General features: G+C 37.3%; 1 protein-coding gene and 1 non-coding gene across 5 annotated transcripts in view; both read left to right on the top strand.

The window, feature by feature from the left end:
• Positions 1 to 22,404, top strand: part of MYRIP (myosin VIIA and Rab interacting protein) — a 425,307-nt gene that overhangs the window by 132,630 nt on the left and 270,273 nt on the right. The window lies entirely within an intron of this gene.
• Positions 13,322 to 13,462, top strand: LOC116545139. Its single transcript, XR_004266205.1, has one exon. It is a non-coding gene; the product is annotated as a U4 spliceosomal RNA (small nuclear RNA).

Below are 22,404 nucleotides of genomic sequence, written 5' to 3' on the forward strand. Positions count from 1 at the left end.
GAATTCTGAGATGATAGCTTTCTCTAAAATCTCTGTCACTTCAGTGTCAAAGTGACTCTTTTATTTTTGGTGTCTGATCTCGTGGGGACAGCTAGGATGACTGGGTTTCTCTTTCCATTTGTTCTTTTATCCTGAGCTTCTTCATAGTGTGATGGCCTTTGGATTCCAAGAAGAACATGAGTAGAAGCTGCAAGAACTGTTGAGGTCAAGGCTCAAGGTTAGGCTGATAGACTCCAACTTGATAAGAGGTGCTACAAAGAGCTGGTAGCCACATTTAACTTATAACATATGCTGTTTGTCACTCATTTTCATGTATGTTTTCAATAGTTGTTGATTGTACTGTGCTATGTGATCTAGGAACCTAAGATAAGTAAGAGCAGTGGAATCATCAACATTTTAGCACTCTTTTATTTTCAATTATACCTTTTTGTATTCAGGTTTACTGCTCTTAGCAGAAATCCTTCTTCTGGCAGTCATTTGGCACAGAGAAACTGGTTATTAGTGATAAACTCAGTTAATATATTTTGGAAACAATGACTGAGAAACAGTGGCCACATGTCCCTTCTCTTCAGGAGACAGAACAACAAAGTAGTTTTGTCGCAGATAAGCTAATTACACCTGACAGTGGTTTCGATAACTGTTCTAAATTTGTTTTACTTACGAATTTTCAAAGCTTGATGTGATGTCAGTGTATTAAAATAAAACTCAACCCCCCCCCTCCCCGGCTTTAGCTCCGTGGATGATCCAGAACAGGGATTCCTAATCCTGACTGGACGAAACCACCTACAGAGTTTTTAAAAAACTACACTGTCTAAGATTGTCATGTAGTTGGGTGGGTTAAGGGGAAGGAGATTGGTGGAATTCAGTTGGGAGTATTATTTTTCAAGCTTCCAAGTAAATCTAAAGTGCATTCAGAATAGAGAAGCACTACTTTAAACAGGGATTTGAAATTTTTTTCTATAAAGGGCCAGAAAGTAAGTATCATAGATGTTGCGAATCATGAGGTTTCTGCTGGAAGTACTCAACTTTGTAGTACAAAAGCAGCCATAAGTCTTACATAAACTAATGAACATGGCTATCTTTCAATAAACTTTATGAGCATTAAATTTGAGTTTTATATATGTAATTTTCACATTATGAAATATGATTTTTTGGGGTTTTTTTCCCCAAGCATTAAAATATAAAATGATTCCCAGCTAACAGACCATACAAAACAGGCGATGGGCCTGATTTGGCCCACAGTTTCATAGTTTGCTGACCCCTATTCTAGACAACTCTGACTAAAGTTCTCTCTACTTTCACTAAAATGTTTCTCTCATAGACAGGGAAGAGGTTTTCGTCATCTTTAAAAAACTGTCACTTTTCAGTCACTATGATCTTTCTCTTTGTAAACAGCTTTATTATGGGACCATGTACATGCTATAGATTTAACCTATTTTAAGTATACGATTCTATGATTTCTAATAAATTTATAGAGTTCTGCAATCATTACCACAATCAGATTTAGAATACTTTCACTACCCTCAAAAGTTCCCTTTTGACCATTTGCATTCAGTCACTTCCCACCATGGCCCCAGGTCTCTTTTCTCTGTAGATTTGCCTTATCTGGACATTTCTTATGTATATGATATAATACATCATCTTTTGCCCATGGCTTCTTTCATTTAACATACCGTTTTTTAGTTTATCCATGTTGTAGCATGCATGAGTCATTTATTCCCTTTCATTGCCACATAGTATTTTGTCGTATAGATATACCTCATTTTGCTTATCTATTTACTCAATGGATTGTTTTCACTCCCTAGGTATTATTGAATAATGCTGCTGTGAAGAAATTCCTTTCCATTCCATTTGTTGAGAAGTTTTATCATGAAGTCGTGTAGGATTTTGTGACATGCTTTTTTCTGTGTCTATTAAAATGATGATGTGGTTTTTACCCTTTTTTCACTGATATGGTATATTACATTACTTAGTTTTTAAATGTTACAAATCCCACTTAATCATGGTATATAATTTGTATGTGTTTCTGGATTTGTTTTGTAATATTTTTAGAGATTTCGTGTCTATATTCCTGACAGTCTCTAATTTTCTTTAATTGTGACGTTATATCAGGCTAATATTGCCTCATAGAATGAAGTAGGAAGTGTTTTTTTCTAAACTGTTTCCTCAATAAGGAAACAGAAGGATTGTGAAGGATTGGTTGTAATGAAGTTCCCCCCTCTTAATTTATCCTGGAATGCCTTTGTTTTGCCCTCATTTTTGAAAGATAGTTTTGCTGGGGGGGGTACATTATTGGTTGATAGGACAGCGGGAATAGCTAGGGACTTTACAGTTGCCACTGAGTATGTGTGCAGGCTCCCACATATGTACAGCCTCCCAGACCACCAAGGATATATAGGAGCTTATCAGGGTTCTGTCTCATTGCCCAGATCTCCTTGTTACATTTCTGGCTTGCCTGCATGTTACTTGTCCCAAATAGGATCACAGCTTCATTGTCTTCCCCCATTCTTTTGCCTCTGGAATTGCTGCTGTTTCTGACAATGCCCTAGGGCATGAGGTTTTGCTGTGCTCTGTTCCAAATCAATCTGGGTTCCTTCTGTAGCAAAAACTGCAGGTTGTCATGGCTTGTCTCACTCTGGTAGAACTACCAGCTGGCACGTATTGGGGAAGTGTTAGAGGTGATAAGGTAATAGGAGCAGTCCCAAGCTAAAATCCCGCAGACTTCCACTGAGGTTCAATAGTTTTACTTGAATAAATGTTCTCAACTTGTTACGTGCCTTTGGTCTGTTGTTTCCAGGGTCCTGAAATAGTTGTTTTTGACAGTTTTTTCTAGTTTTAAAAATCATTGCTTTTTGGAGAAAATTTGCAGAGTATTTTGCCCTGCCATTTTAGATATCCTGCATTACAGTGTTTTTAATTCCTTGATTAATGCTTTCATTGTTAGGCAACTTATGGAAAACCAATTCTTTTTCGGATGCTATCAACAAAATCTGTAGCAGGTTTATCAGCTTAAGAAAACCTATTGCATTTTAGTTTATAATATTTAAAAGCAACACTAAAACAGCAAATGGATTGTATAGAAGAATGAAAGTTTTAAGTATTAATTCAGTATAACTAAATGTTGGATAATATACATTGAATAACTGAGAGCGCAGAGTTCAATAGATTCATATCCGAAATGGATTTTCTTCTGAATGGCAGTGCTCCCATCTAGCACCATGGTGTCAGTGGTTCCTTATCAACTTAGTGCCCCCCTTGTGAGCAGACTGAATTGAGCACTTGTAATATCAGGTACAAAACAGGTAGGAAAATGACTTCGTTATGTATAGCAGACAAAGAAGGAACTGGCATCAGCTTCCTGAGCCTTCATGCATCTCCCATTCCCAGTCTTAAGGAAGGCCTTTCTCTTGGTCCTGGCCTATCCCTGGGAATGACTAGGATCAGCAGTAGATGTGGCAGTTACTTGTTGCTCCAGTCACCATCACTGGCTTAGGGAACATCATAAGAGCCAGCGGGTTTGGGTCTTAGAAATACGTGAGCAGTGAAACCCACTAGTCCCACCTCTTGCATTCAGTTCAGTCTGTTTATCGTGTCACTCTTTTCCCCCCATTCTTTCCTGCACCTCCCCAGAGGCCACTATATCCAAAGTGGGAATCAATTCTCACTGAGCGTTTATTCCTGAGACTTTTTTGTAAAAAGTATGAGTCCTATTAATAACAAAATTATTTAATTTTACTTAGGGAGGCAAAGTTTAATAATAGCATGCAGTCAACTTTTTGCTAATGATTATGAGTGCTTTTTTTTCCCTTTTTTTCCCTAATCATAGGGAAAAACGTAGTTTATTAGCAAGTTGACCTGCTCTCTTGTTTTCATTCACCAAACAGAGCTCTAAAGAATTCATGCAACTTTGCAGAGGAACAATATTAAGACAGCACTATTTCTATAGTTAAACTAGGATGACTAGCTTATAAATCAAAGCAATGCTGTTGGCACCACATGTATGTGTTGTGTATTTCTTTTGGCAAAGTTACAACTTTAAAGAATTGACATTTTGGATCACCATGTGGTAATTTAGCCATAACAGGTTACTAATGAGTGAATCAAGACAGAGGCAGATGTTTCCTTAAATGTGAGCTTACATAAGCCACTTTAGTCTGTTCTGGTTTTAAACAATTGCATTTTTTAGGGAGCAAGTTGTACACTGGATCTTCCTTCTGAAAATCAATGCCTCCCCCTCATGAGCGGTATGCTGTGCAGACAGGAACCTCATGGTGAGAAAAAGTGTAACTTTGATTGTTGCTGTTCTTTTAATGTCATGCTAAATGGAATGGCACTTCGCAATCTCTCAACCGCAGCAGTTTCCTCTTCTCATTCAAATCTAAGATACAAGCATTTCCCTAACTACTGTTTGAATCCAAAATGTTTGTTTGGCAGACTAGTGCAAGTTGAATTCTGGAAGGAAATCTCGTTTTAAAAATGTCTTAGAACATTATGTTCAGGGTTAAAGTCAAGGACCGTATTTCCCACACATGTTGTTTTCCAGGCAATTTTCCTTGAATTTTTTGCAGAAGAAGCCAGGATGGTGCTTATAGGTGGAAGGGAAATGTTAGCAGCAGACCCAGAGAGCAAAGAGACCCACATACATTTCCCTGATTATTACTTTATTCATTTATACTTCCTTCTTACTTCAGAAAGGATTTGAGGTGGCTTACTGATGCAACCAGAGTTCTGCTAGAAGAGATAAGGCCAAAGGAAAGAGGAGATCAACCCATGTTACTCTAAACTGAATCACTTACAGTCCCTACCACTTGTGAATCCCATTTTCCTCTCATGTTCTGGGAGTCCAACCAGGAAAGGAATGTGTTGAGTCTGGATTGTTGAGGCCCAAGAGTAAGGCACTGGGTTTGAAGGACAATATCAGCCACACTGCCCTTCCTTCCTGATCTTGCTCTCTGGAAGACCCCAGATTTGGATTTTGAATAACCCATTTCTAGTTGAGATCTCTAATGTCAGAAGACCACAAAACTTCATCTTTTAGTCCTATTTCATTATGTCTACTCTTGAAATTAGCTGCCTCAACATGATACATTTTCCTATTTTGCTTTGAAATATCTGCTTCTCATTCTAGCATCAGCCACATGTCTTACATTAGGACCTTTAAGTCAACAAGTAAGAGATTAAAGGGAATTAAAGACAAGCATTTCAGGTAGGCCCAGGGAATAAGGGCATTAGGTGGCAGTTAGCTGGATGGTGCAGCAGGGTTAAAATTATCCTTCTATAATTCTGTTTCATGAACAGATTAATGGACTTTCTTAAAATATTTTACAAGGCCAGTTAAGAGCAGCACAGTACAGCATGGTAATTGACCCTCTTGTCTAATTAATTCATCTGGGTTCAAACTGGAGATTAGCCATTTTTTAGCTGTATGATCTTGAACAAGTGGCTTAACTTCTCAGAGCCTGTTTGCCCATCTGTAGGATGGTTATAACAATACCACCTATCTCCAGATTGTTATGAAGGTCAAGTAAAATTATGCACATAAAAATTCAGGCATCACCTGAACACATGGTAATCCCTCAGTAAATGTCAGTGGTTATTGTGTCTAAACCCCTCAACCTGTTGTCATTGTAACTCTGCAACTTCATCGTTTAAGGAACTGAGTGATTATTAGGAGGAATTAAATTCCCTGTTAATCTGCTGGGAAATAATTTGCAGATAGATAAGGACTCCAAAGCACTAATGGCTACATGTTCTCTGGGCTACAGTTTTTTTACTTGTTCAATGAACAGATGGGAATTGAGGATCTGTAAAGTTCATTCTCATGTGAAAATTTTCTCTGGGTGAAAGGATGCTTCTTTGCTTGTCTAGAGATATATATTTCCTCTGAGAAGGGCCTCAATTGCATTGTAAAATGAAGAGATTAAAGGGCTGTAGTGCAGTTACTTCTACAGAAGACATTAGCCCATAGTGTCCTTCCACCCAGGGCTTTCCAATCCTTGGATGAGGGAGTAAAGGCATCCCTAGGTCTTGGAGAATCAGGGCCTCATGTTTTAGAGCCCTAAATTGCTGAGTGTGGCTGTGACTTGGAATCACTGTGTAGGAAGGTGAAAGAAAATCTGCCAGCCCATTCTTGGCCAAGAGGCTAGATTTAGAAGCCAAGATTTACTTGACTTGCAAACAGTTTGTGTGTTAAAGTGGTAGAATTATGGATGATTGATTTTTTCAATTCAGTTTTATATTTTCAAGTTCTCATACATCAGTATTATGAGAGAACATACACATAACACAAAGCAACAGTAAATTAATAAAATTATGTGCAAATAATTGAATAAGCTCATGCCTGAGAAGTGCCTCATATCATCTAGATGTTATAGAAATGTAAACAGAAAAGGCACACGCTTTGGATTACAAAGGGCCTGGATTTAAATCAGGTATCAGCACTTTCCAAGTGACTCAATGTCAGGGCATATGTTCTTGTTTTCAGTAAAATGGGGAATGCTTACCTGATTCAGCAGCTGTGCGTATTAAATGAGACGATGTGAGTGAACAGCCTCGCAAGGTCAGTTTCTGTTTCTTCTCCCTGTAGGGGGAGTATTTGATGGTGTGAGAAATGAGCTCTGAACAATTCATCAAGACTGATATTTAAAGTGAGGATAACTCACTTTATTGTCAATTAAGCCTATCCCCTTTTTTCTCATCTATCCATCATATTATTTATTTATACATACATTCATGCATTCATTCACTTATTACTTTATCCCTGTTATATTGCATGTCCTATAGTGTACAAGATGCTATTGATGCAGAGGTGAATGAAATACGTGACTTACTTTGGAACTTGTGAATTCATATGCAAATACAGGGATGCCCCCCTGCTCCTTAAGCACTATCTTGTATGTTGGCATTTAAACATAAAAACATGATCACAGTAAAAACATAAAGATTAGTCCTTGAATTAAAGATACTAGAAGTTTGATATTCTACATATCCAAAGTTGACAATAGTTATGTATATGTGAACATGTGTATATTTATATTTCTAATAATCATATATCTGTATTAAAAGTAAAAGCGATATTTTTTCATGTGATTCCTCTCATCTCATTTTTGCAGCTTATTTTACTAATGTAGTGACATATTGATATTATATATTAGAAATCTACGTTTGCTAAGATCAGCTAAGTTTATATTTGAGAGTAGTCTCGAAGGATTGTGTCTAGGCAATTACATTTTTATTCTTAATTTTAAAACTCAGTACTAAAATAGTTCACTGTCTTCTATTTTCTGTATACTTTCTGGGGCAGTATGTGGTGCTGAGTGACTTAATATTTTAGATTTCTTCTTTAGCTGTACATTTAAATTCCTTTCTTCTTTTAGTGCCTGACATTTCACCCAAGAATGTCACCTGATGCATTTAAAATGGGAAAATATTCATTTTCATCTTCTTTAACTTTCTTTTCTTTAATTTTTAGCTCTTAATTACTATTATGAGCAAAGTGGATTCTATTTTGTTTCACTTCAGAAAAAACTTTGCTTTCTACTATTTCCGAAGTATTATAAGCAGCATGAAGAATTTTAAGTAGTATGCCTGATACTATAGCAGGTAAAGAATTGCTGGCATGAGTTTCAAACCTGGAGACAATAAGACATTGTGCAGTGGACCATTGATAAAGAGGTGGCAGCATGGGGCTCCTCACAATTGTGTTAGTTATTAGAGCCTGAACGTGAGAAGAAATCATTTCTCTGCTCTCTACCAGCCTTTTCTGTTCGTTATTAGGTTACTATGGATAAATTCTTAACACCTATCCAAGGTCTTGATTCTTCTCTTTCAAAACTGGGTGCAAGTTGATTTTTGTTAATGACATAGTCTTGTTTTGATGGTAAACTCGTTGCAGAATCAGTCTGAGGTCTGGCTGCAGTGTTGTTTATAAAATTCTTGCTTCAGGATCAGGCTGCAAGCAAAAACATCATTTAGAAGAGCTTTTGGCCCTTCACAAAATTGTCATGAACTTTTGAAGAAGAACTTGGAATTATATACTGCTTTGGAGAATACTGCAGTAGAATTTCATGATTTATGTGCCATGACAATTTTTGAAGATGCTTTTTTTCTTATAATCTTCATTTAATATGTGTATTCATCTGATCATTATAACTGCTCGGAAAATCATTGGAAGTATAAATATCTTGGGTCATTTTGATACAGACATTTTCTAGTTGTGAAAGGAAGAGGGACAAGTATTGAGTAATAGTTTGATAAAGTATTTAATGTGCAAGTATAGAGCAGTAATAATTCTTTATAATTTTTTCTCCATGTCTTTCTGTGAATTTTCTAACTGAACATGTTACATATTAAGTTGATTAATATTATGACCCAATTGGATTTTACCTTCTTTATGTACCTATCTGTAGATCCCCAAAGCCTCCAAGTATACTGATTTGGATGATTTTATATACGTTCCTTAAGACCATTTTCTGGTAGCAGTATAACTCTGAATTGCATTAAAGGAAAAAGTAAACCATTTTGTAGAACTAAGTGTGATTTTTCTCAATTTAAACCCTACATTCTTCCTATTTGGAGCTCCTTAATGATTTGCTGTGTCATTTCCACTCCTGAGTCAGTACAGCTTTATTTTTTACTTAATTATCGCAATTAAGAATATATTTAAAATCTCAACTCTTTGATCTTCCTAGTAGATATTTTTATTGGTCAGTGTCAAACAGAGAGCCTGTAGGAGATATGTATTAGGAGATTTATTGCAAGGAATTGGCTTATGTAATTTTGGAGACTGACTAGGCTTGGCCATAATCCATGAGGCAGGTCGTCAGGAAGGGTAGATTGGAACCCTCAGGCATGAACTTCCACTGACTTAATCAGGCTTGTTCAGATTATCCAGGATAAGTCTTCTTACTTAAAAATCAACTGATTTTTGGTTTTAGTCATACCCACAAAATAGCTTCACAGGCACACCTAGATTAATGAGTACCTGGCCAAGTTCACACATAAAATTGACAATCACAAAATTTAAATGCAAACATTTCAAATTTAGCAAAATAATATAGATTTATGCATAATTGTATATGTTTGATATCAGTTGAAACTAGTTGTTCCTTTTGTGGTTGCGATGAAATACACATTGTGAAAGCGAATGTTCAAGTGCCTCAAATGTTGGGCGAGGGAAAGGGCATGAGCAAGATGATGTAGGCAGCTGCCCGTGAGATTCTGTCCCCATAGCTAAGGCAGACAGTTGGCTATTCTAAGATCTCAAGGTAAGTACACCCCAGCCTGTTTGGTCTTCTCTCTTGCTTCTCAGATCTAGGCTTTCTGAAGGGCTCTGTCCAATAAGTGGAGAGGGATTTCCTTGGCTGTTTAGAGTGTGTCTGTTTTCAAATAATGATCAGAAGCAGCCAGGCTTAAGCCCAGAAGTTTTGGAAGCCAAGGGATGGCACCCTGAGTTTTACCAAGAATACTGAAGATATTAAAAAAGAGGTTCTCCAATGGTTACCAGAAAACAGGTCACAGATAATACACATCTGAAAACTAAATGACCACTATATTTTCTTGCCTCTGCTCCAACTTCAAGGATAAAAGCTTCTTAAAAGCACAGATTATATATACTCAGAGCATGTCATAGTGAATAGCATAGATGGCAGTTAGTGTACCAGCAAGAAATAGTACACCCAATAAGGTGACGGGGGTTTAACCAAAAGTTTTGTTTAAAAAGATGTGGGCCAGCTTCTGAGAACCCCCAAATGATAGTGTAGTACTCTATAGCCATTATCATCCTCAGTCTTGGGGGGTAGGAAGGGAGAGATTACTGAAAGCATAAAGAGGAAGTCTAGGACTGAGAACTACCCTCATAGGTGCTATGACCTTTGCTGAAGCAATGTAATTAGTACTCTGGAGAGGCAACCAAAGAAGAAGAAATACAGTACTCTGATTCTGAAAATCCACCTCACTCTCTCCCTGTAATCACCTGCCAGGGTTTCCAAATGGCTGAACCCACAGAATATCAGAGGGCCAATGGTCCACCAATGTGATCTCTCAAAATCAGCCATCTGAGGCCACAATGGTGAGTGGGTCCAGAGGGGCACACAAAAGATAGGAGGCCCTCCACTCACATTATACAGCAGCTCCAAGCATGTGAACCTGAATAAGCTATGTCATTTCTCTGAGTCTCAGTTTTCTCACCTTACAATAATGTAATCATAGTTATCTGGCTGGGTTATTTAGGGGCAGATAGTACATGTAAATGTAAATTACTCTTTGTTTAAACTTTTATTTTAGGTTTCACACATATGTGAAGGTTTGTCACAGGGAATTGTTGTAGAGATTGTTTCGTCATGCAGGTATTAAGCCCAGTACCCAATAGTTATCTTTTTGCTCTTCTCCCTCCTCTGATCCTCCCCACTCAAGTAGACCCCAGTGTGTGTTGTTTCTTTCTTTGTGTTCAAAAGTTCTTATCGCTTAGCTCCCATTCATCAGTGAGAACATGTGGCATTTGGTTTTCTGTTCTTGCATTAGTTTGCTAAAGATAATGGCCTCCAGCTCCATCCATGCAAAAGGCAGGATCTTATTCATGTTTATGGCTGCATAGTATTTCATGATATATATGTACCACATTTTCTTTATCCAGTCTGTCACTGATGGGCATTTAGGTGGATTGAAGTCTTTGCTATTGTGAATAATGCTGCAATAAATATTTGCATGTGTGTCTTTATGGTAGAATGATTTATATTCCTCTGGGTATATACCCAAGTAATGAGATTGCTGGGTTGAATGGTAGTTCTGCTTTTAGCTCTTTGAGATATTAACATACTGCTTTCCACGATGGTTGAACTAATTTACACTCCCACTAACAGTGTATAACTCCCATTTCTCTGCAACCTTGCCAGCATCTGTTAATATTTGACTTTTTAATAATAGCATTTCTGATTGGTGTGAGATGGTATTTCATTGTGGTTTTGATTTGCATCTCTCTAATGATCAGTGATAGTGAGCTTTTTATCATACACTTGTTGGCCACCTGTATGTCTTCTTTTGAAAAGTGTCTGCTCATGTCTTCTGCCCACTTTTTAAATGGGTTTATTTGTTTTTCTCTTGTAAATGTGTTTAAGTTCCTTGTAAATGCTGGCCATTAAACCTTTGTCAGATGCATAGTTTGCAAATTTTCTCCCATTCTGTAGGTTGTGTTTACTCTGTTGACAGTTCTTTTTCTGTGCAGAAGCTCTTAAGTTTAATTAGATCACACACGATTTTTGCTTTTGTTGCAATTTTTTTTGGTGTCTTTGCCATGAAACCTTTGCCCATTCCTATGTCCAGGATGGTATTGCCTAGGTTATCTTCCAGGGTTTTTATGCTTTTGGGTTTCACATTTAGCTATTTAACTCTTCATTATTATTATTATTATTATTTGAGATTCAGTGGCATGATCTCAGCTTACTTCAACCTCCACCTCCTGGTCTCAAGTAATTGTCATGCCTCAACCTCCCAAGTAGCTGGGACTACAGGCATGTGTCACCACACCAGACTAATTTTTTTTTTGTAAAGATGGGGTTTCACTGTGTTGGCCAGGCTCAAACTCTTGGCCTCAAGTGATCCACCAGCCTCAGCCTCCCAAAGTACTGGGAATACAGGTGTGAGCCACTATGCCTGGCCACATTTAAGCCTTTAATCCATCTTGAGTTGATTTTTGCATATGGTGTAAGGAAGGGGTCCACCTTCAATCTTCTGCATGTGGCTAGCCAGTTATTCCAGCACCATTTATTGAATAGACAGTCTTTTATCCATAGCTTGTTTTTGTCAGCTTTCTTGAAGATCAGATGATCGTAGGTGTACAGCCTTATTTCTGGGCTCTCTATTCTGTTTCATTGTTCTGTGTACCTGTTTTTTGTTTCAGTACCATGCTGTTTTGGTTACTGAAGCCTTGTAGTATAGTTTGAAGTTGAATAACATGATACCTCCAGCTTTGTTCATTTTGCCTAGGATTGCCTTGGCTATTCAAGCACTTTTTTTGGTTCCATATGAATTTTTAAATAGTTGTTTTCTAGTTCTGTGAAGAATGTCATTGATAGTTTGATGGGAATAGCATTGAATCTGTAAATTGCTTTGGGCAGTATAACCATATTAATGATATTGATTCTTCCCTATCCATGAACATGGGATGTTTTTCCATTAGTTTGCATCTTCTCTGATTTCTTTTAGCAGTGTTTTGTAATGCTCATTGTAGAGATCTTTCACCTTCCTGGTTAGCTGTGTTCCTAGGTGTTTTATTCTTTGTGTGGCAGTTGTAAATGAGCTTGCCTTTCTGATTTGGCTCTTGGTTCTATTGCTGGTGTATAGGAATGCTAGTGATTTTTGAACATTGATTTGGTATCCTGCAACTTTGCTGAAGTTGTTTATCAGCTGGAGGAGTTTTGGGGCTGAGACCATGGCATTTTCTAGATATAAAATCATGTTGTCTGCAAACAGATAGTTTGACCTCCTCTTCCTATTTGGATGCCCTTTATTTCTTACTCCTCCCTGATCACTCTTGCTAGGACTTCCAATACTGTGCTGAATAGGAGTGGTGAGAGAGGGCATCCTTGGCATGTGCTACTTTTCAAGGGAAATGCTTCCAGCTTTTGCCCAGTCAGTATAATGTTGTCTGTGGGTTGTCATAGATGGCTCTTATTATTTTGAGGTATATTCCTTCAATAAGTGGTTTATTGAGAGTTTTTAACATGAAGGGGTATTGAATTTTATTGAAAGGCTTTATGTGTCTATTGAGATAAGCACGTGGTTCTGTCTTTAGTTCTGTTTATGTGATGAATCACATTTATTGATTTGCATATGTTAAACCAACCTTGCGCCTTGTGGATGAAGCCTACACGATCATGGTGGATTAGTTTTTTGTTGTGCTGCTGGATTCCGTTTGCAAGTATTTTGTTGAGGATTTTTGAATCAATGTTTATCAAAGACATTGGCCTGAAGTCTTCCTTTTCTGTTGTGTCTCTGTCAGGTTTTGGTATCAAGATGATGCTGGCCTAATAGAATGAGTTGGGGAGGAGTCCCTCCTCAATTTTTTGGAATGGTTTCTGTAGGAATGATACCAACTCTTCTTTGTACATCTGGTAGAATTTGGCTGTGAATCCATCAGATCCCAGGCTTCTTTTTGGTTGGTAGGCTATTTATTACGGATCCAATTTTGGAGCTTGTTGTTAGTCTGTTCAGGGAATCAGTTTCTTCCTGGCTCAATCTTTGGAGAGTGTATGTGTCCAATAATTCATCTGTCTCTTTTAGGTTTCCTAGTTTGTGTGCATTCATTTCTCTTAACAATAAATGGAGCTTTGCAAAGTGGCAATTGTTGTAGCCAATGAGGTTTATCTGAGGCACAATTACTGCTAAATGAAACTTTTCCCAGTACCCCTCTGTGACGACTTGCAATATAGTTGGCATTGGCAGTTTTTGACAGTCTCCACAGAGACTAAATTAAAAAATATGTAATAGATAGTATTCAGTATAATAGCTGCTACTGTTATAATTGTCACCACTGTTGTTACCTCAACTAATTCATAAAATAGATATGAAGTTCATTTGACAGCAGGAAAGAGGTAAGAGATTCAAGAAACATTTTGAACTGTGTTAGAATAACTGTAGCATCTTACATAGGTATATGTGTTAACCTAAACTCTGATCATAAGACAAAACCCCCATTTCCTCTCAATGCTCCTACTGATCATACATTTCTACTTTTTCCTATTTATTTGCCAGAGATAAAAATAAAATTAGTAAACTATCCCAGTTTGAATTTCCTTCCTACCTCATGGTGGAGAATTTCATGTCAGATAAAATGGCCAAAAGATTTGAGATTGGGGGGGGGGGAAACTGAGACTAATGCACATTGTCTGACTTCATAATTACTACAATGCAATTTCATAAAAACTGTATTAGGCAGATAATAACATTGTGATTTAGTAATTGTGTCTACATCTGTAATTTCTTTTCTCTATGGTATTTAGGATTACAAAAGAGGATTTATAGATATCATAGGGGAAAAAGTAATTTTTTGCTTAACCCTCATATGTTCTTAGTTGAAACAGACCCTTGTAACAATAGCAACAACAACAAAAAGCAGATTAACAAGAGAAAAACAGAAGTTTACTAATGTGTATATTTCCTATATACATGGGAGATATCTAGAGAAGGAGTAATTATCAAAGAGGTTACTCTGAATTCCACTTTATATAACATCTTCAACAAAGAACAGTAAATTTTTGGAGAAGTGACAAAACAAAGGAAATGGACTTTGAGTCCCCAGAGCCAGCAACTTGTGGGAAGGTAAACAAAGGCTAGTTAGTAAAGCTTGTTATTGTAGATTCCTCTGGTGCCATCTCCAGGCCCATAAAGGTCTAAAGTTGTTTTCAGTGATTAGCTTTTGTTCTTCCTGGTAAAAAGGGGAGACGGAATATATTATTTCTTTGTAAATTTATGTCCTGATTTTAGACAAATAGAGGGAGGGCAGAGAGCTCTCATATTTCTGCTTCTTTCTTGACTTTAGCTCAACAATCCTGTCAAAAACGTGTATTTGGAGGTGGCATATTATGGCCTCTCACAGTTAAAATAGTATAAATAATAGTGTGTATATTAATAGTCTAGATTACTGTGCTTTACTTATAAGTACAATTTAGATCGTAAGTCACATAGAAAGCCAGATGGAAACATTTTAAAAATTTATCTTGGAGAAGGTTCAAAAGGTATCTGTTGTCCTTGCACAAAAGAAATCTGTACCTTCAAGGTCCTGGGAACACCAGCAGTGGCGCACTGATTTAGCATAAGGCTGACCATCTGCCAACTGGGAACAGTACTTCTTAGAGATCACCAAGAAATTACTTCATTCTTCAGCCTTGGTCACATAATTAAATTTGAGTTTAATGCTCTAATCTTTAGATGTTTTTGAATGAAATTCTTATTTATTCCTTATGACAAGCACTCTGTTCTGTCTTCGTGGATGAGACTCCTAGCTGTGAATAAAACCAGGTCGGAGGTTTTGCTACAGTTTATCATATTATACCTATGAATGATTCATATGCCATCTGTTGATCATAAATCCAATTAAGGAATTCTAATAAATGTATGATTTCTACTTCCTAGAGTAAAGCAGAATTGGCATTTACAACCTTCCTGAGCAATAAAATGCCAGTAAAAATATAATTGACACTTGCAGGTCTTTGCTATTCCTAAGCATTAATCACCTTAAAACACAGTATCAGGTGTCTGTATTTCCATGACTATTAGCTACAAAATGTTGGCAACATGTTAAACTTCAATTACTTTTTATAATATCTTTTATTCACATGAGCAAGGTTTAATGACTCACAAAGACAATTTGGAATAAATACAGATATTCACCCTGGATTTTTCTCTTTCAATGGGAATAATTATTAACAACACTAGTTTCTCCTCTGAGGTAGTAATTTCTGGTAGTTTAGTTCTTTTTCAGAATGCACTGACAATGTGATTGTGATTAGTACCTCTGTCTTTCCCAGAATGCAATTATTTGCATATTAATTTAATTTTGTTTTTGGGTGAAAATAGCACCATATCAGCAGAGGGATATGATTTTAAAGTATCTGTGACATGAAATAATTTTAACGTGGAACTAAACTTTGCTATGATTCTAAATTTACTTTTAAAAATAATATTGCCTTTTATGACTCAAGATTATGCTGCACAAACTAGGGAAATACATTTACCCTAAGAAGTATAAAACTTCAGTGCTATATCTGTTATTTTGACATTTTTTATTTGAATATTTACTCTCAGTATTTTTTGACATGGGGACATTAAAAATAATTCTGTGTTTTTGTTTCCTCTTTTGCACTTTATATTCTAAATTTCCTGTAATCATAAAATAGTTTTTCCAAAAAAGGTGATAATAAGTAAGTAAAACTGCTCACTTTCCTCCTCACATTATCTACTAGGAAATACCTCCAAAGAAAACACTATAGAAGTGAGAGAAGAGGTGTGCATTAAGGGGGAATCCATGCTGAAGCCTAGGAGGGAATGAGAGGGGGCAAGTCCTCAGTCCAGGCTCAGTCTGAGTCAGCACACTCAGAGCAGATTTCTTGGGAGAAAATGGGGAGGATTCACCTGAATCAGCTTCCAGAAACTGACAGGAAAGTCAGATGCCCCCCAGTTGACAATGGGATTGTTACCGCCTTTGGTAAAGGATGTTCTTGTTGACATGACCTGTGTATTCTCTGATGCTTGTTTAGTGTGCCTGCATAGCCAGAGCAAGACTCACTCTGACTGCTTTTGACATCCACCTCCACATGACAGATGTACTGTCTCTAGTAAAAGTGCTTGGCATGGTAACTTTGGGTTAAACACAATTGGGTGGAAGCTAGTGTTGTGAAATGGAGATCCGCATAAAACTTGAGAGGGCAGAACAAACAAGGAGCAAATAGAGTCAAATCCATAAACCTTGAGGCTATTTAATTTCTAGGTCAACATTTATTCTTCTATGTACCTTCTGCCTTCCTCCTTTGTAATTTCCTCAGACCCAACCTTCCAGGCCCCTCATATAAAAATATTTCTCTCCTTTTCCCCAGATGGTCAGTGCTGTTCACCACCTTGCATATTAAGGTTCAGCTTTATTCAAGAAATCATTCAATGTCTGTGGAGCCCCTATTATATATGTCTGACTTCATGATTAGGGTAACTGTTGTCACATATCCATACAAATAACCTCCATTTATTAACAAAAAAAGTCTTTTCAACCTCATCTCAACGGGACCCTGATATATGAATTCGCTGTGTAGTTAGATAAAATACCTAGGAATACAACTAACAAAAGACATGAAGGACTTTAAGGAGAACTACAAACCGGTGCTCAAGGAAATAAGAGAGGACAGAAACAAATGGAAAAACATTCCATGCTCATAGTTAGGAAGAATCAATGTCATGAAAATGGCCATGCTACCCAAAGTAATTTATAGATTCAACACTATCCACATCAAGCTACCAGTGACCTTCTTCACAGAGCTGGAAAAAACCACCTTAAACTTCCTATAGAACCAAAAATGAGCCCACAGAGCCAAGACAATCCTAAGCAAAAAGAACAAAATTGCAGGCATTATGCTACCTGCCTTCAAACGATACTACAAGTGTGGGGAGATTGGGGAGGGATAACAGTAAGAGAAATACCTAATGTAGGTGATGGGGGGATGGATGCAGCAAACCACCACGGCATGTGTATACCTTTGTAACAAAATCCTGCATGATCTGCACATGTACCCCAGAACTTAAAGTGTAAAAAAAAAAAAAAAAAAAAAAGAACTGCAAACTTTAGTCCATCTAGTGTGGTTCTAGACCCAGACATATTGCCATGTTGCTACTGATGAGGACCAGTCTTAACTGATGCCCTTGCATTGAGACTGGCGTGGCATACAGTGCATTGCTAGAAATTAGCAATGGCTATACTAGTACTCAAGAGAAACTTAGACAATCTGTATTCATTGCATTCACATATAGCAGACTCATGTTACACTGGAGGTTTTATTTTGCTTGGATAAAGTTACTGAACAAGTAGCATCTCAGTTTGAGACAATAAGATTGCCAGCGGGTGATGAGCACTGTGGACATGAGCCATCTACCTGGTGGAGTGTGGCCAGTAGAGTGTGGCTGGTGTCTCCCATAGCAGTCTCTCTTGTCTGCCTGTCATTAGGTGATCTTGAGGCTGTGCAAAGTGAGTTATACAGCCGCTCCCTGATTAAATGCATCCTGTCTCTCTTACATTGTAAAAATAATTGTGGACTCTGTGTTCCTCCTAGGATTATAATTCCTCAATGCCATATGTTTGTGTTGACATAATAGTATTCCCAGAAATTTGGCACAAGCCTGACCATGTGCTGATTGGGAGTGAGACTTCTTAGAGACCATCAAGAAGTCAATTCATTCTTCAGCCTTTGTCACATAACTAAATTTGGGTTTAGTGCCCTAATCTTTAGATGGGTACCTCCATGATCTTGTTAAAGACATTTGTTTGCAAGTAAAGTGCTTCACAGTTTATCTGTGTATTTTACTGGACTTTATAATTTTTTTAAAAAACTGTCACCAGAATATATCACTTACGTCTTCAGTCTCCTTTATCTTCTAACTTGTAGCATTTTTTTCACTTTCAACATGATATTTGATGCAAGATTTGCTTATTACCCCCACTTTTGAAAAATGGTATAAAATAAGAGGAAATTGCATAGAAGGTGGAGAAGTCCATCTGTAGAAATGCTGATGGCTTCATTGTACAATAGTGTTGACTCTCGAATGAAAATGAAAAACTCATAGCTGTGGAATGCCTAAGTTCTGAAGTTTTTCATTCAGCAGAGCTCTGTGAAGTACCAACCCAGATTTTTTTTTTTTTTTTGAGATGGAGTCTTGCTGTTGCTCAGGCTGGATTTGTTTGAACTCCTGGACTCAAGCAATCATCCTCAGCCTACTGAATAGCTGGGATATACACACACATGCCACCATGCTTAGTTTTCAAACTATATTATTAATGACTTTTTCCCTCTTAGGATATTCCGTGTTTGGTAATTAAAGCTAAGCAGCTTACTTGGCAGATGTGGTCAAAGGAACCACCTTTTTTTATGCATTCACCGTGAGATGCAGGCGACATTTGATTTCACGGCATTTAATAGGTAATTTTAAAATGGCAAGTAAATTGGCAATTGATTATATTTTCAAATAAATGCAACCATCACATAAATACTTTGTCACCTTTATACAGCATGAACATGATGCTTTTGTAATGAAAAATAAAGGTAGTATGGAAAAGACTTTTATAAGATCTGTTTTAAATCATTCACTGGTTGGTGTTCAGGAAGCAAAGGTGAGCACAGGAGCTCGCATGCCAACGGGGAGGCAGAAATTAGTCAAAGAATCACAGAAATCTGTGTAAAATTACACCTGTAACACAGGGTTTGAAGGAGAAAGATCATAATGCTGCCTAGGTTGGGTTCTCTAAAAGCAAAGCCTGAGACAGGGGTTCGGGTAAATGTGATCTCTTGTAAGAATGCTCTCCAGGGGAAGGGGAGTGTCCAAATCTGAGGCAGGGGAAGCGTGTGGTCTCAGATGAATGGGGCTTAAGCCTGGCTCCTTGGGAGCTCGGGAGCATGAATTGCGCCACAGAGTTGTCCCACCTTAAGACAAGTGGCTGGCCTTTCATAGCTGTTCCCCCATGCAAACCAGGCATTAACCAGAGTTAACCAGCGGTGGGCATGGCCCTTGGGCAGAGGAACTCCCATAAGACCAAAGGCAGTTTTCAAAAGAAGGGGACAGCAACAGAGAAACTGAGTGCATCAAGTTTAAGGCGCTCTGAGTGAAGCACCATCAGCATCCACCACAGATGCTAAGAGAACATATAATACAATGTTCTTCTTGGTTCAGAATCCTCCAAAGGCCTCCTCTATCACTCAGAGTCAGACCCAAAAGCCTGAAAATGTCTGCAAAGACCAGAGGGATCTGGTGCCTCCTCTCACTCCATATCATATATCCCTCTGAATCAAAAGGCTCATTGCTCTATATGATACTCATTGTTGCTCTAGTTACCTTGTCCTGGCTGGATTTTCAGTTACCTTATCTATTTAAACAATGCATATTTAAGACATGTTTCACATCTGATCAGTGTATGTTGAGGCACCCACTTTTATTTTCTTACATTTAGAAATATATATATATCTATAAGTGCCTAGAGTAATCAAAAATCATAAAGACAGAAAGTAGGATGGTAGTTGCCAGGGGCTGGGAGGAAGTGGGAATTGGGGAGTTATTATTTAATGGGTATAGAGTTTAGTTTTACAAGATGAAGAGAAATTACAGAGATGGGTGGTGGTGATGGACGTGTAACAATGTAAATGTCCTTCATGTCACAGGACTATACATTATATATTTTACCACAATTAAAATAACATCTATAAGTGTCATGGAATTTTGCTTTAGGTTAAAGCTTGATATATGGCATATGACTTTTCTGGCTCCAGAGAAACCTTTTGCCTTTACCAAACATAATCAGAACTAGTATATGCATTTGAAATTGGCCCAGAGTTGAAGATAAATGAAAAGAGACTCTTTGAGGCCAATTTAGTTTGTTAATTTCACACAAAAAAACATTGGCAGGTACAGTGGACTTCCTTATCTGGGTTGTGTTCTTCCCTGTTACATCTGCCTTTCTTTCTGTATTTAGGTCTGTGTCTTAGATCTCTGCTGTCTGGGCTCTTTTTATGTTTTTTAAAAATACTAATACTTCTGTTATTTTATATCTATTAATTGTTTCCCTCCTTGCATTCTTCACCTTTTTGAGTTGTATTTTAGCACTTAGTTTCCATTATATAGCAAATATGGGGAGGTCATCAAAATCTGGCTCTGTCAAAATAATAGCTGCCTTCTGCATAGCCTGGTACTTTGGAAGACCATTACTCCCTTTCATATTGTTAGGGTCCTGGTGCAGAATCTCTCAGCTGTGAGTCTTCGAGATGTTTTGAGTCATTTTCATTGTTAGCCTGGCTGCTGGATTGGAAACACTGCCAAGTTCCTGAAAAGACAATTTTATCTAACAAATTTCTTCCAATTGCAGGAACATATGTTATGTGTAAGACATAAGCTAACAGCCAATTTAACACTGGAGGTTAGCACATATCAGCAGATGTTTATGGAGGGCCCACTGTATGCCAGTCTCTGGGGAGGCCTTAGGCACATGGGAGGAACTCAGGAAACGTAAATAGGTTAAATGAAAGTGAACATATTGGATTGAAGAACACATACACACAAAACCAAACATAGTTTTAAAGAACTCAAAGTACTAAAAGAGGAAGTGGACCTGCAAACACATGACTACAGTAAACTGTAATATGCCTCAATTTCCTCAACTGTAAATTAAAGACAAACCTATCTTATTAATGATTTCCAAGATCATTCAAATACATGTAAAGTGTTTGACAAAATGGCAGACAGTGCAAAGTTAGAGTGCTACTTAGTATCAAGATACACCCAACAGGAAGGCAGTAATGGGCTCTACAGAGAGTAGGAGGTGGGTAAGTTTATCCAAGTCAACTTAATAGAGTTGGTGACAGAGTTGAACAGGGCTTTGTAGATGTAGCCATCCTTTTAGTCTGAGGCAGCAGAAGCCTCCATATGTCTTGGCAGCACCATAAACATGTACGTACGATGAGAAATTGGACCCCTATTTATTGGTTTGATCTTCTGACATTGCTTGAAATTTTCATTAATGGAAAACGTCAGTTTTCCAGTTTTCTTGCCAAAGGAAATTACCAAATGAACCACTTAAAAGCTACTGTTAAACCTTATTTATAAATACTCAATGACCTTGATTTTGTTAAATAACAGTAATTGCTAATCATTATGTTTCAGAAGCCTGAGGCCTGCCAAGTCTTTTGGGAACTACGCAAGATTTTTTTATAACAAATCTAGTAATTTCAATGTCATAAAATATCTAGTAGGAAAAGCTAACCAGTAAATATTTTTATTCCTTAAAAACAATTTCTAGTGGAAGAGGTGCCTTTTAAAAATCTCTCTATGGTCAGTTTGTTATTGTTATTGCTTAAATCACGGTCCTAATTACCATGCCTTGTTTCCCCTGCAAACAGAATTTTGAAAACACTTTGTGATTTCTAAGGCAGGACTATATCGTGGTACATTATCAAAAAACTTCTCAGGATTATTTACCCAGTAATGTCAAACTCGCAGATAAGAGGATATGTCAACAGTATTTTCCATAAATTTCAGTTGTGTAGAATATTACTTATGACCTATCATAGAAAGGATTTATTGTGATAGTAGGTGGGTATTAAGTGTTTACCCAAAGATTAGAAATATTTAAAATCTAAAGCAATCATAGAAACTTCTTCAGAAACCTTTTTGAAATTTACTTTTGATGAGGCTTAATCCATAACCAAATACTATGGCCAAATATAAACTTGAAATACAGGTTTATGATATTTGAAAAGATGGGCCTGGATTACATTTCAGCCTTTCTGTAGCACTGTTCCTTTATCCATGGCAGTGCCTGTGCAGTATATGGAACACTGAGTAAAACCATCAAGTCAGGAAAATGGGGAAAGCAAATCTAAAACAACACAAAAGGCAATATTTGTTTACTTGGTCAAGCATTCTCCTTTGCATATCATGTATACATTCATATTATGTGCTATATAACGTAATTTTTAACCCTAAAGTTTGAGTAATATCAGTTACTGGTTAGAAATACTCTCCATCACAAATTAGGTTTTGATTATTATGCTGGGCAATTTTGACCCTAATAATATTGGTTACTAAATCCTCTCCTGGCACACTACATCACCATGATGCTGGATCTATTTACTTATTTATTCAACAAATAGCCTGCCACTGGAC

The sequence above is a fragment of the Sapajus apella genome, unplaced genomic scaffold (genome assembly GCF_009761245.1).
Source record: "Sapajus apella isolate SASKATOON/1434 unplaced genomic scaffold, GSC_monkey_1.0 scaffold4, whole genome shotgun sequence".
Lineage (NCBI taxonomy): Eukaryota > Metazoa > Chordata > Mammalia > Primates > Cebidae > Sapajus > Sapajus apella.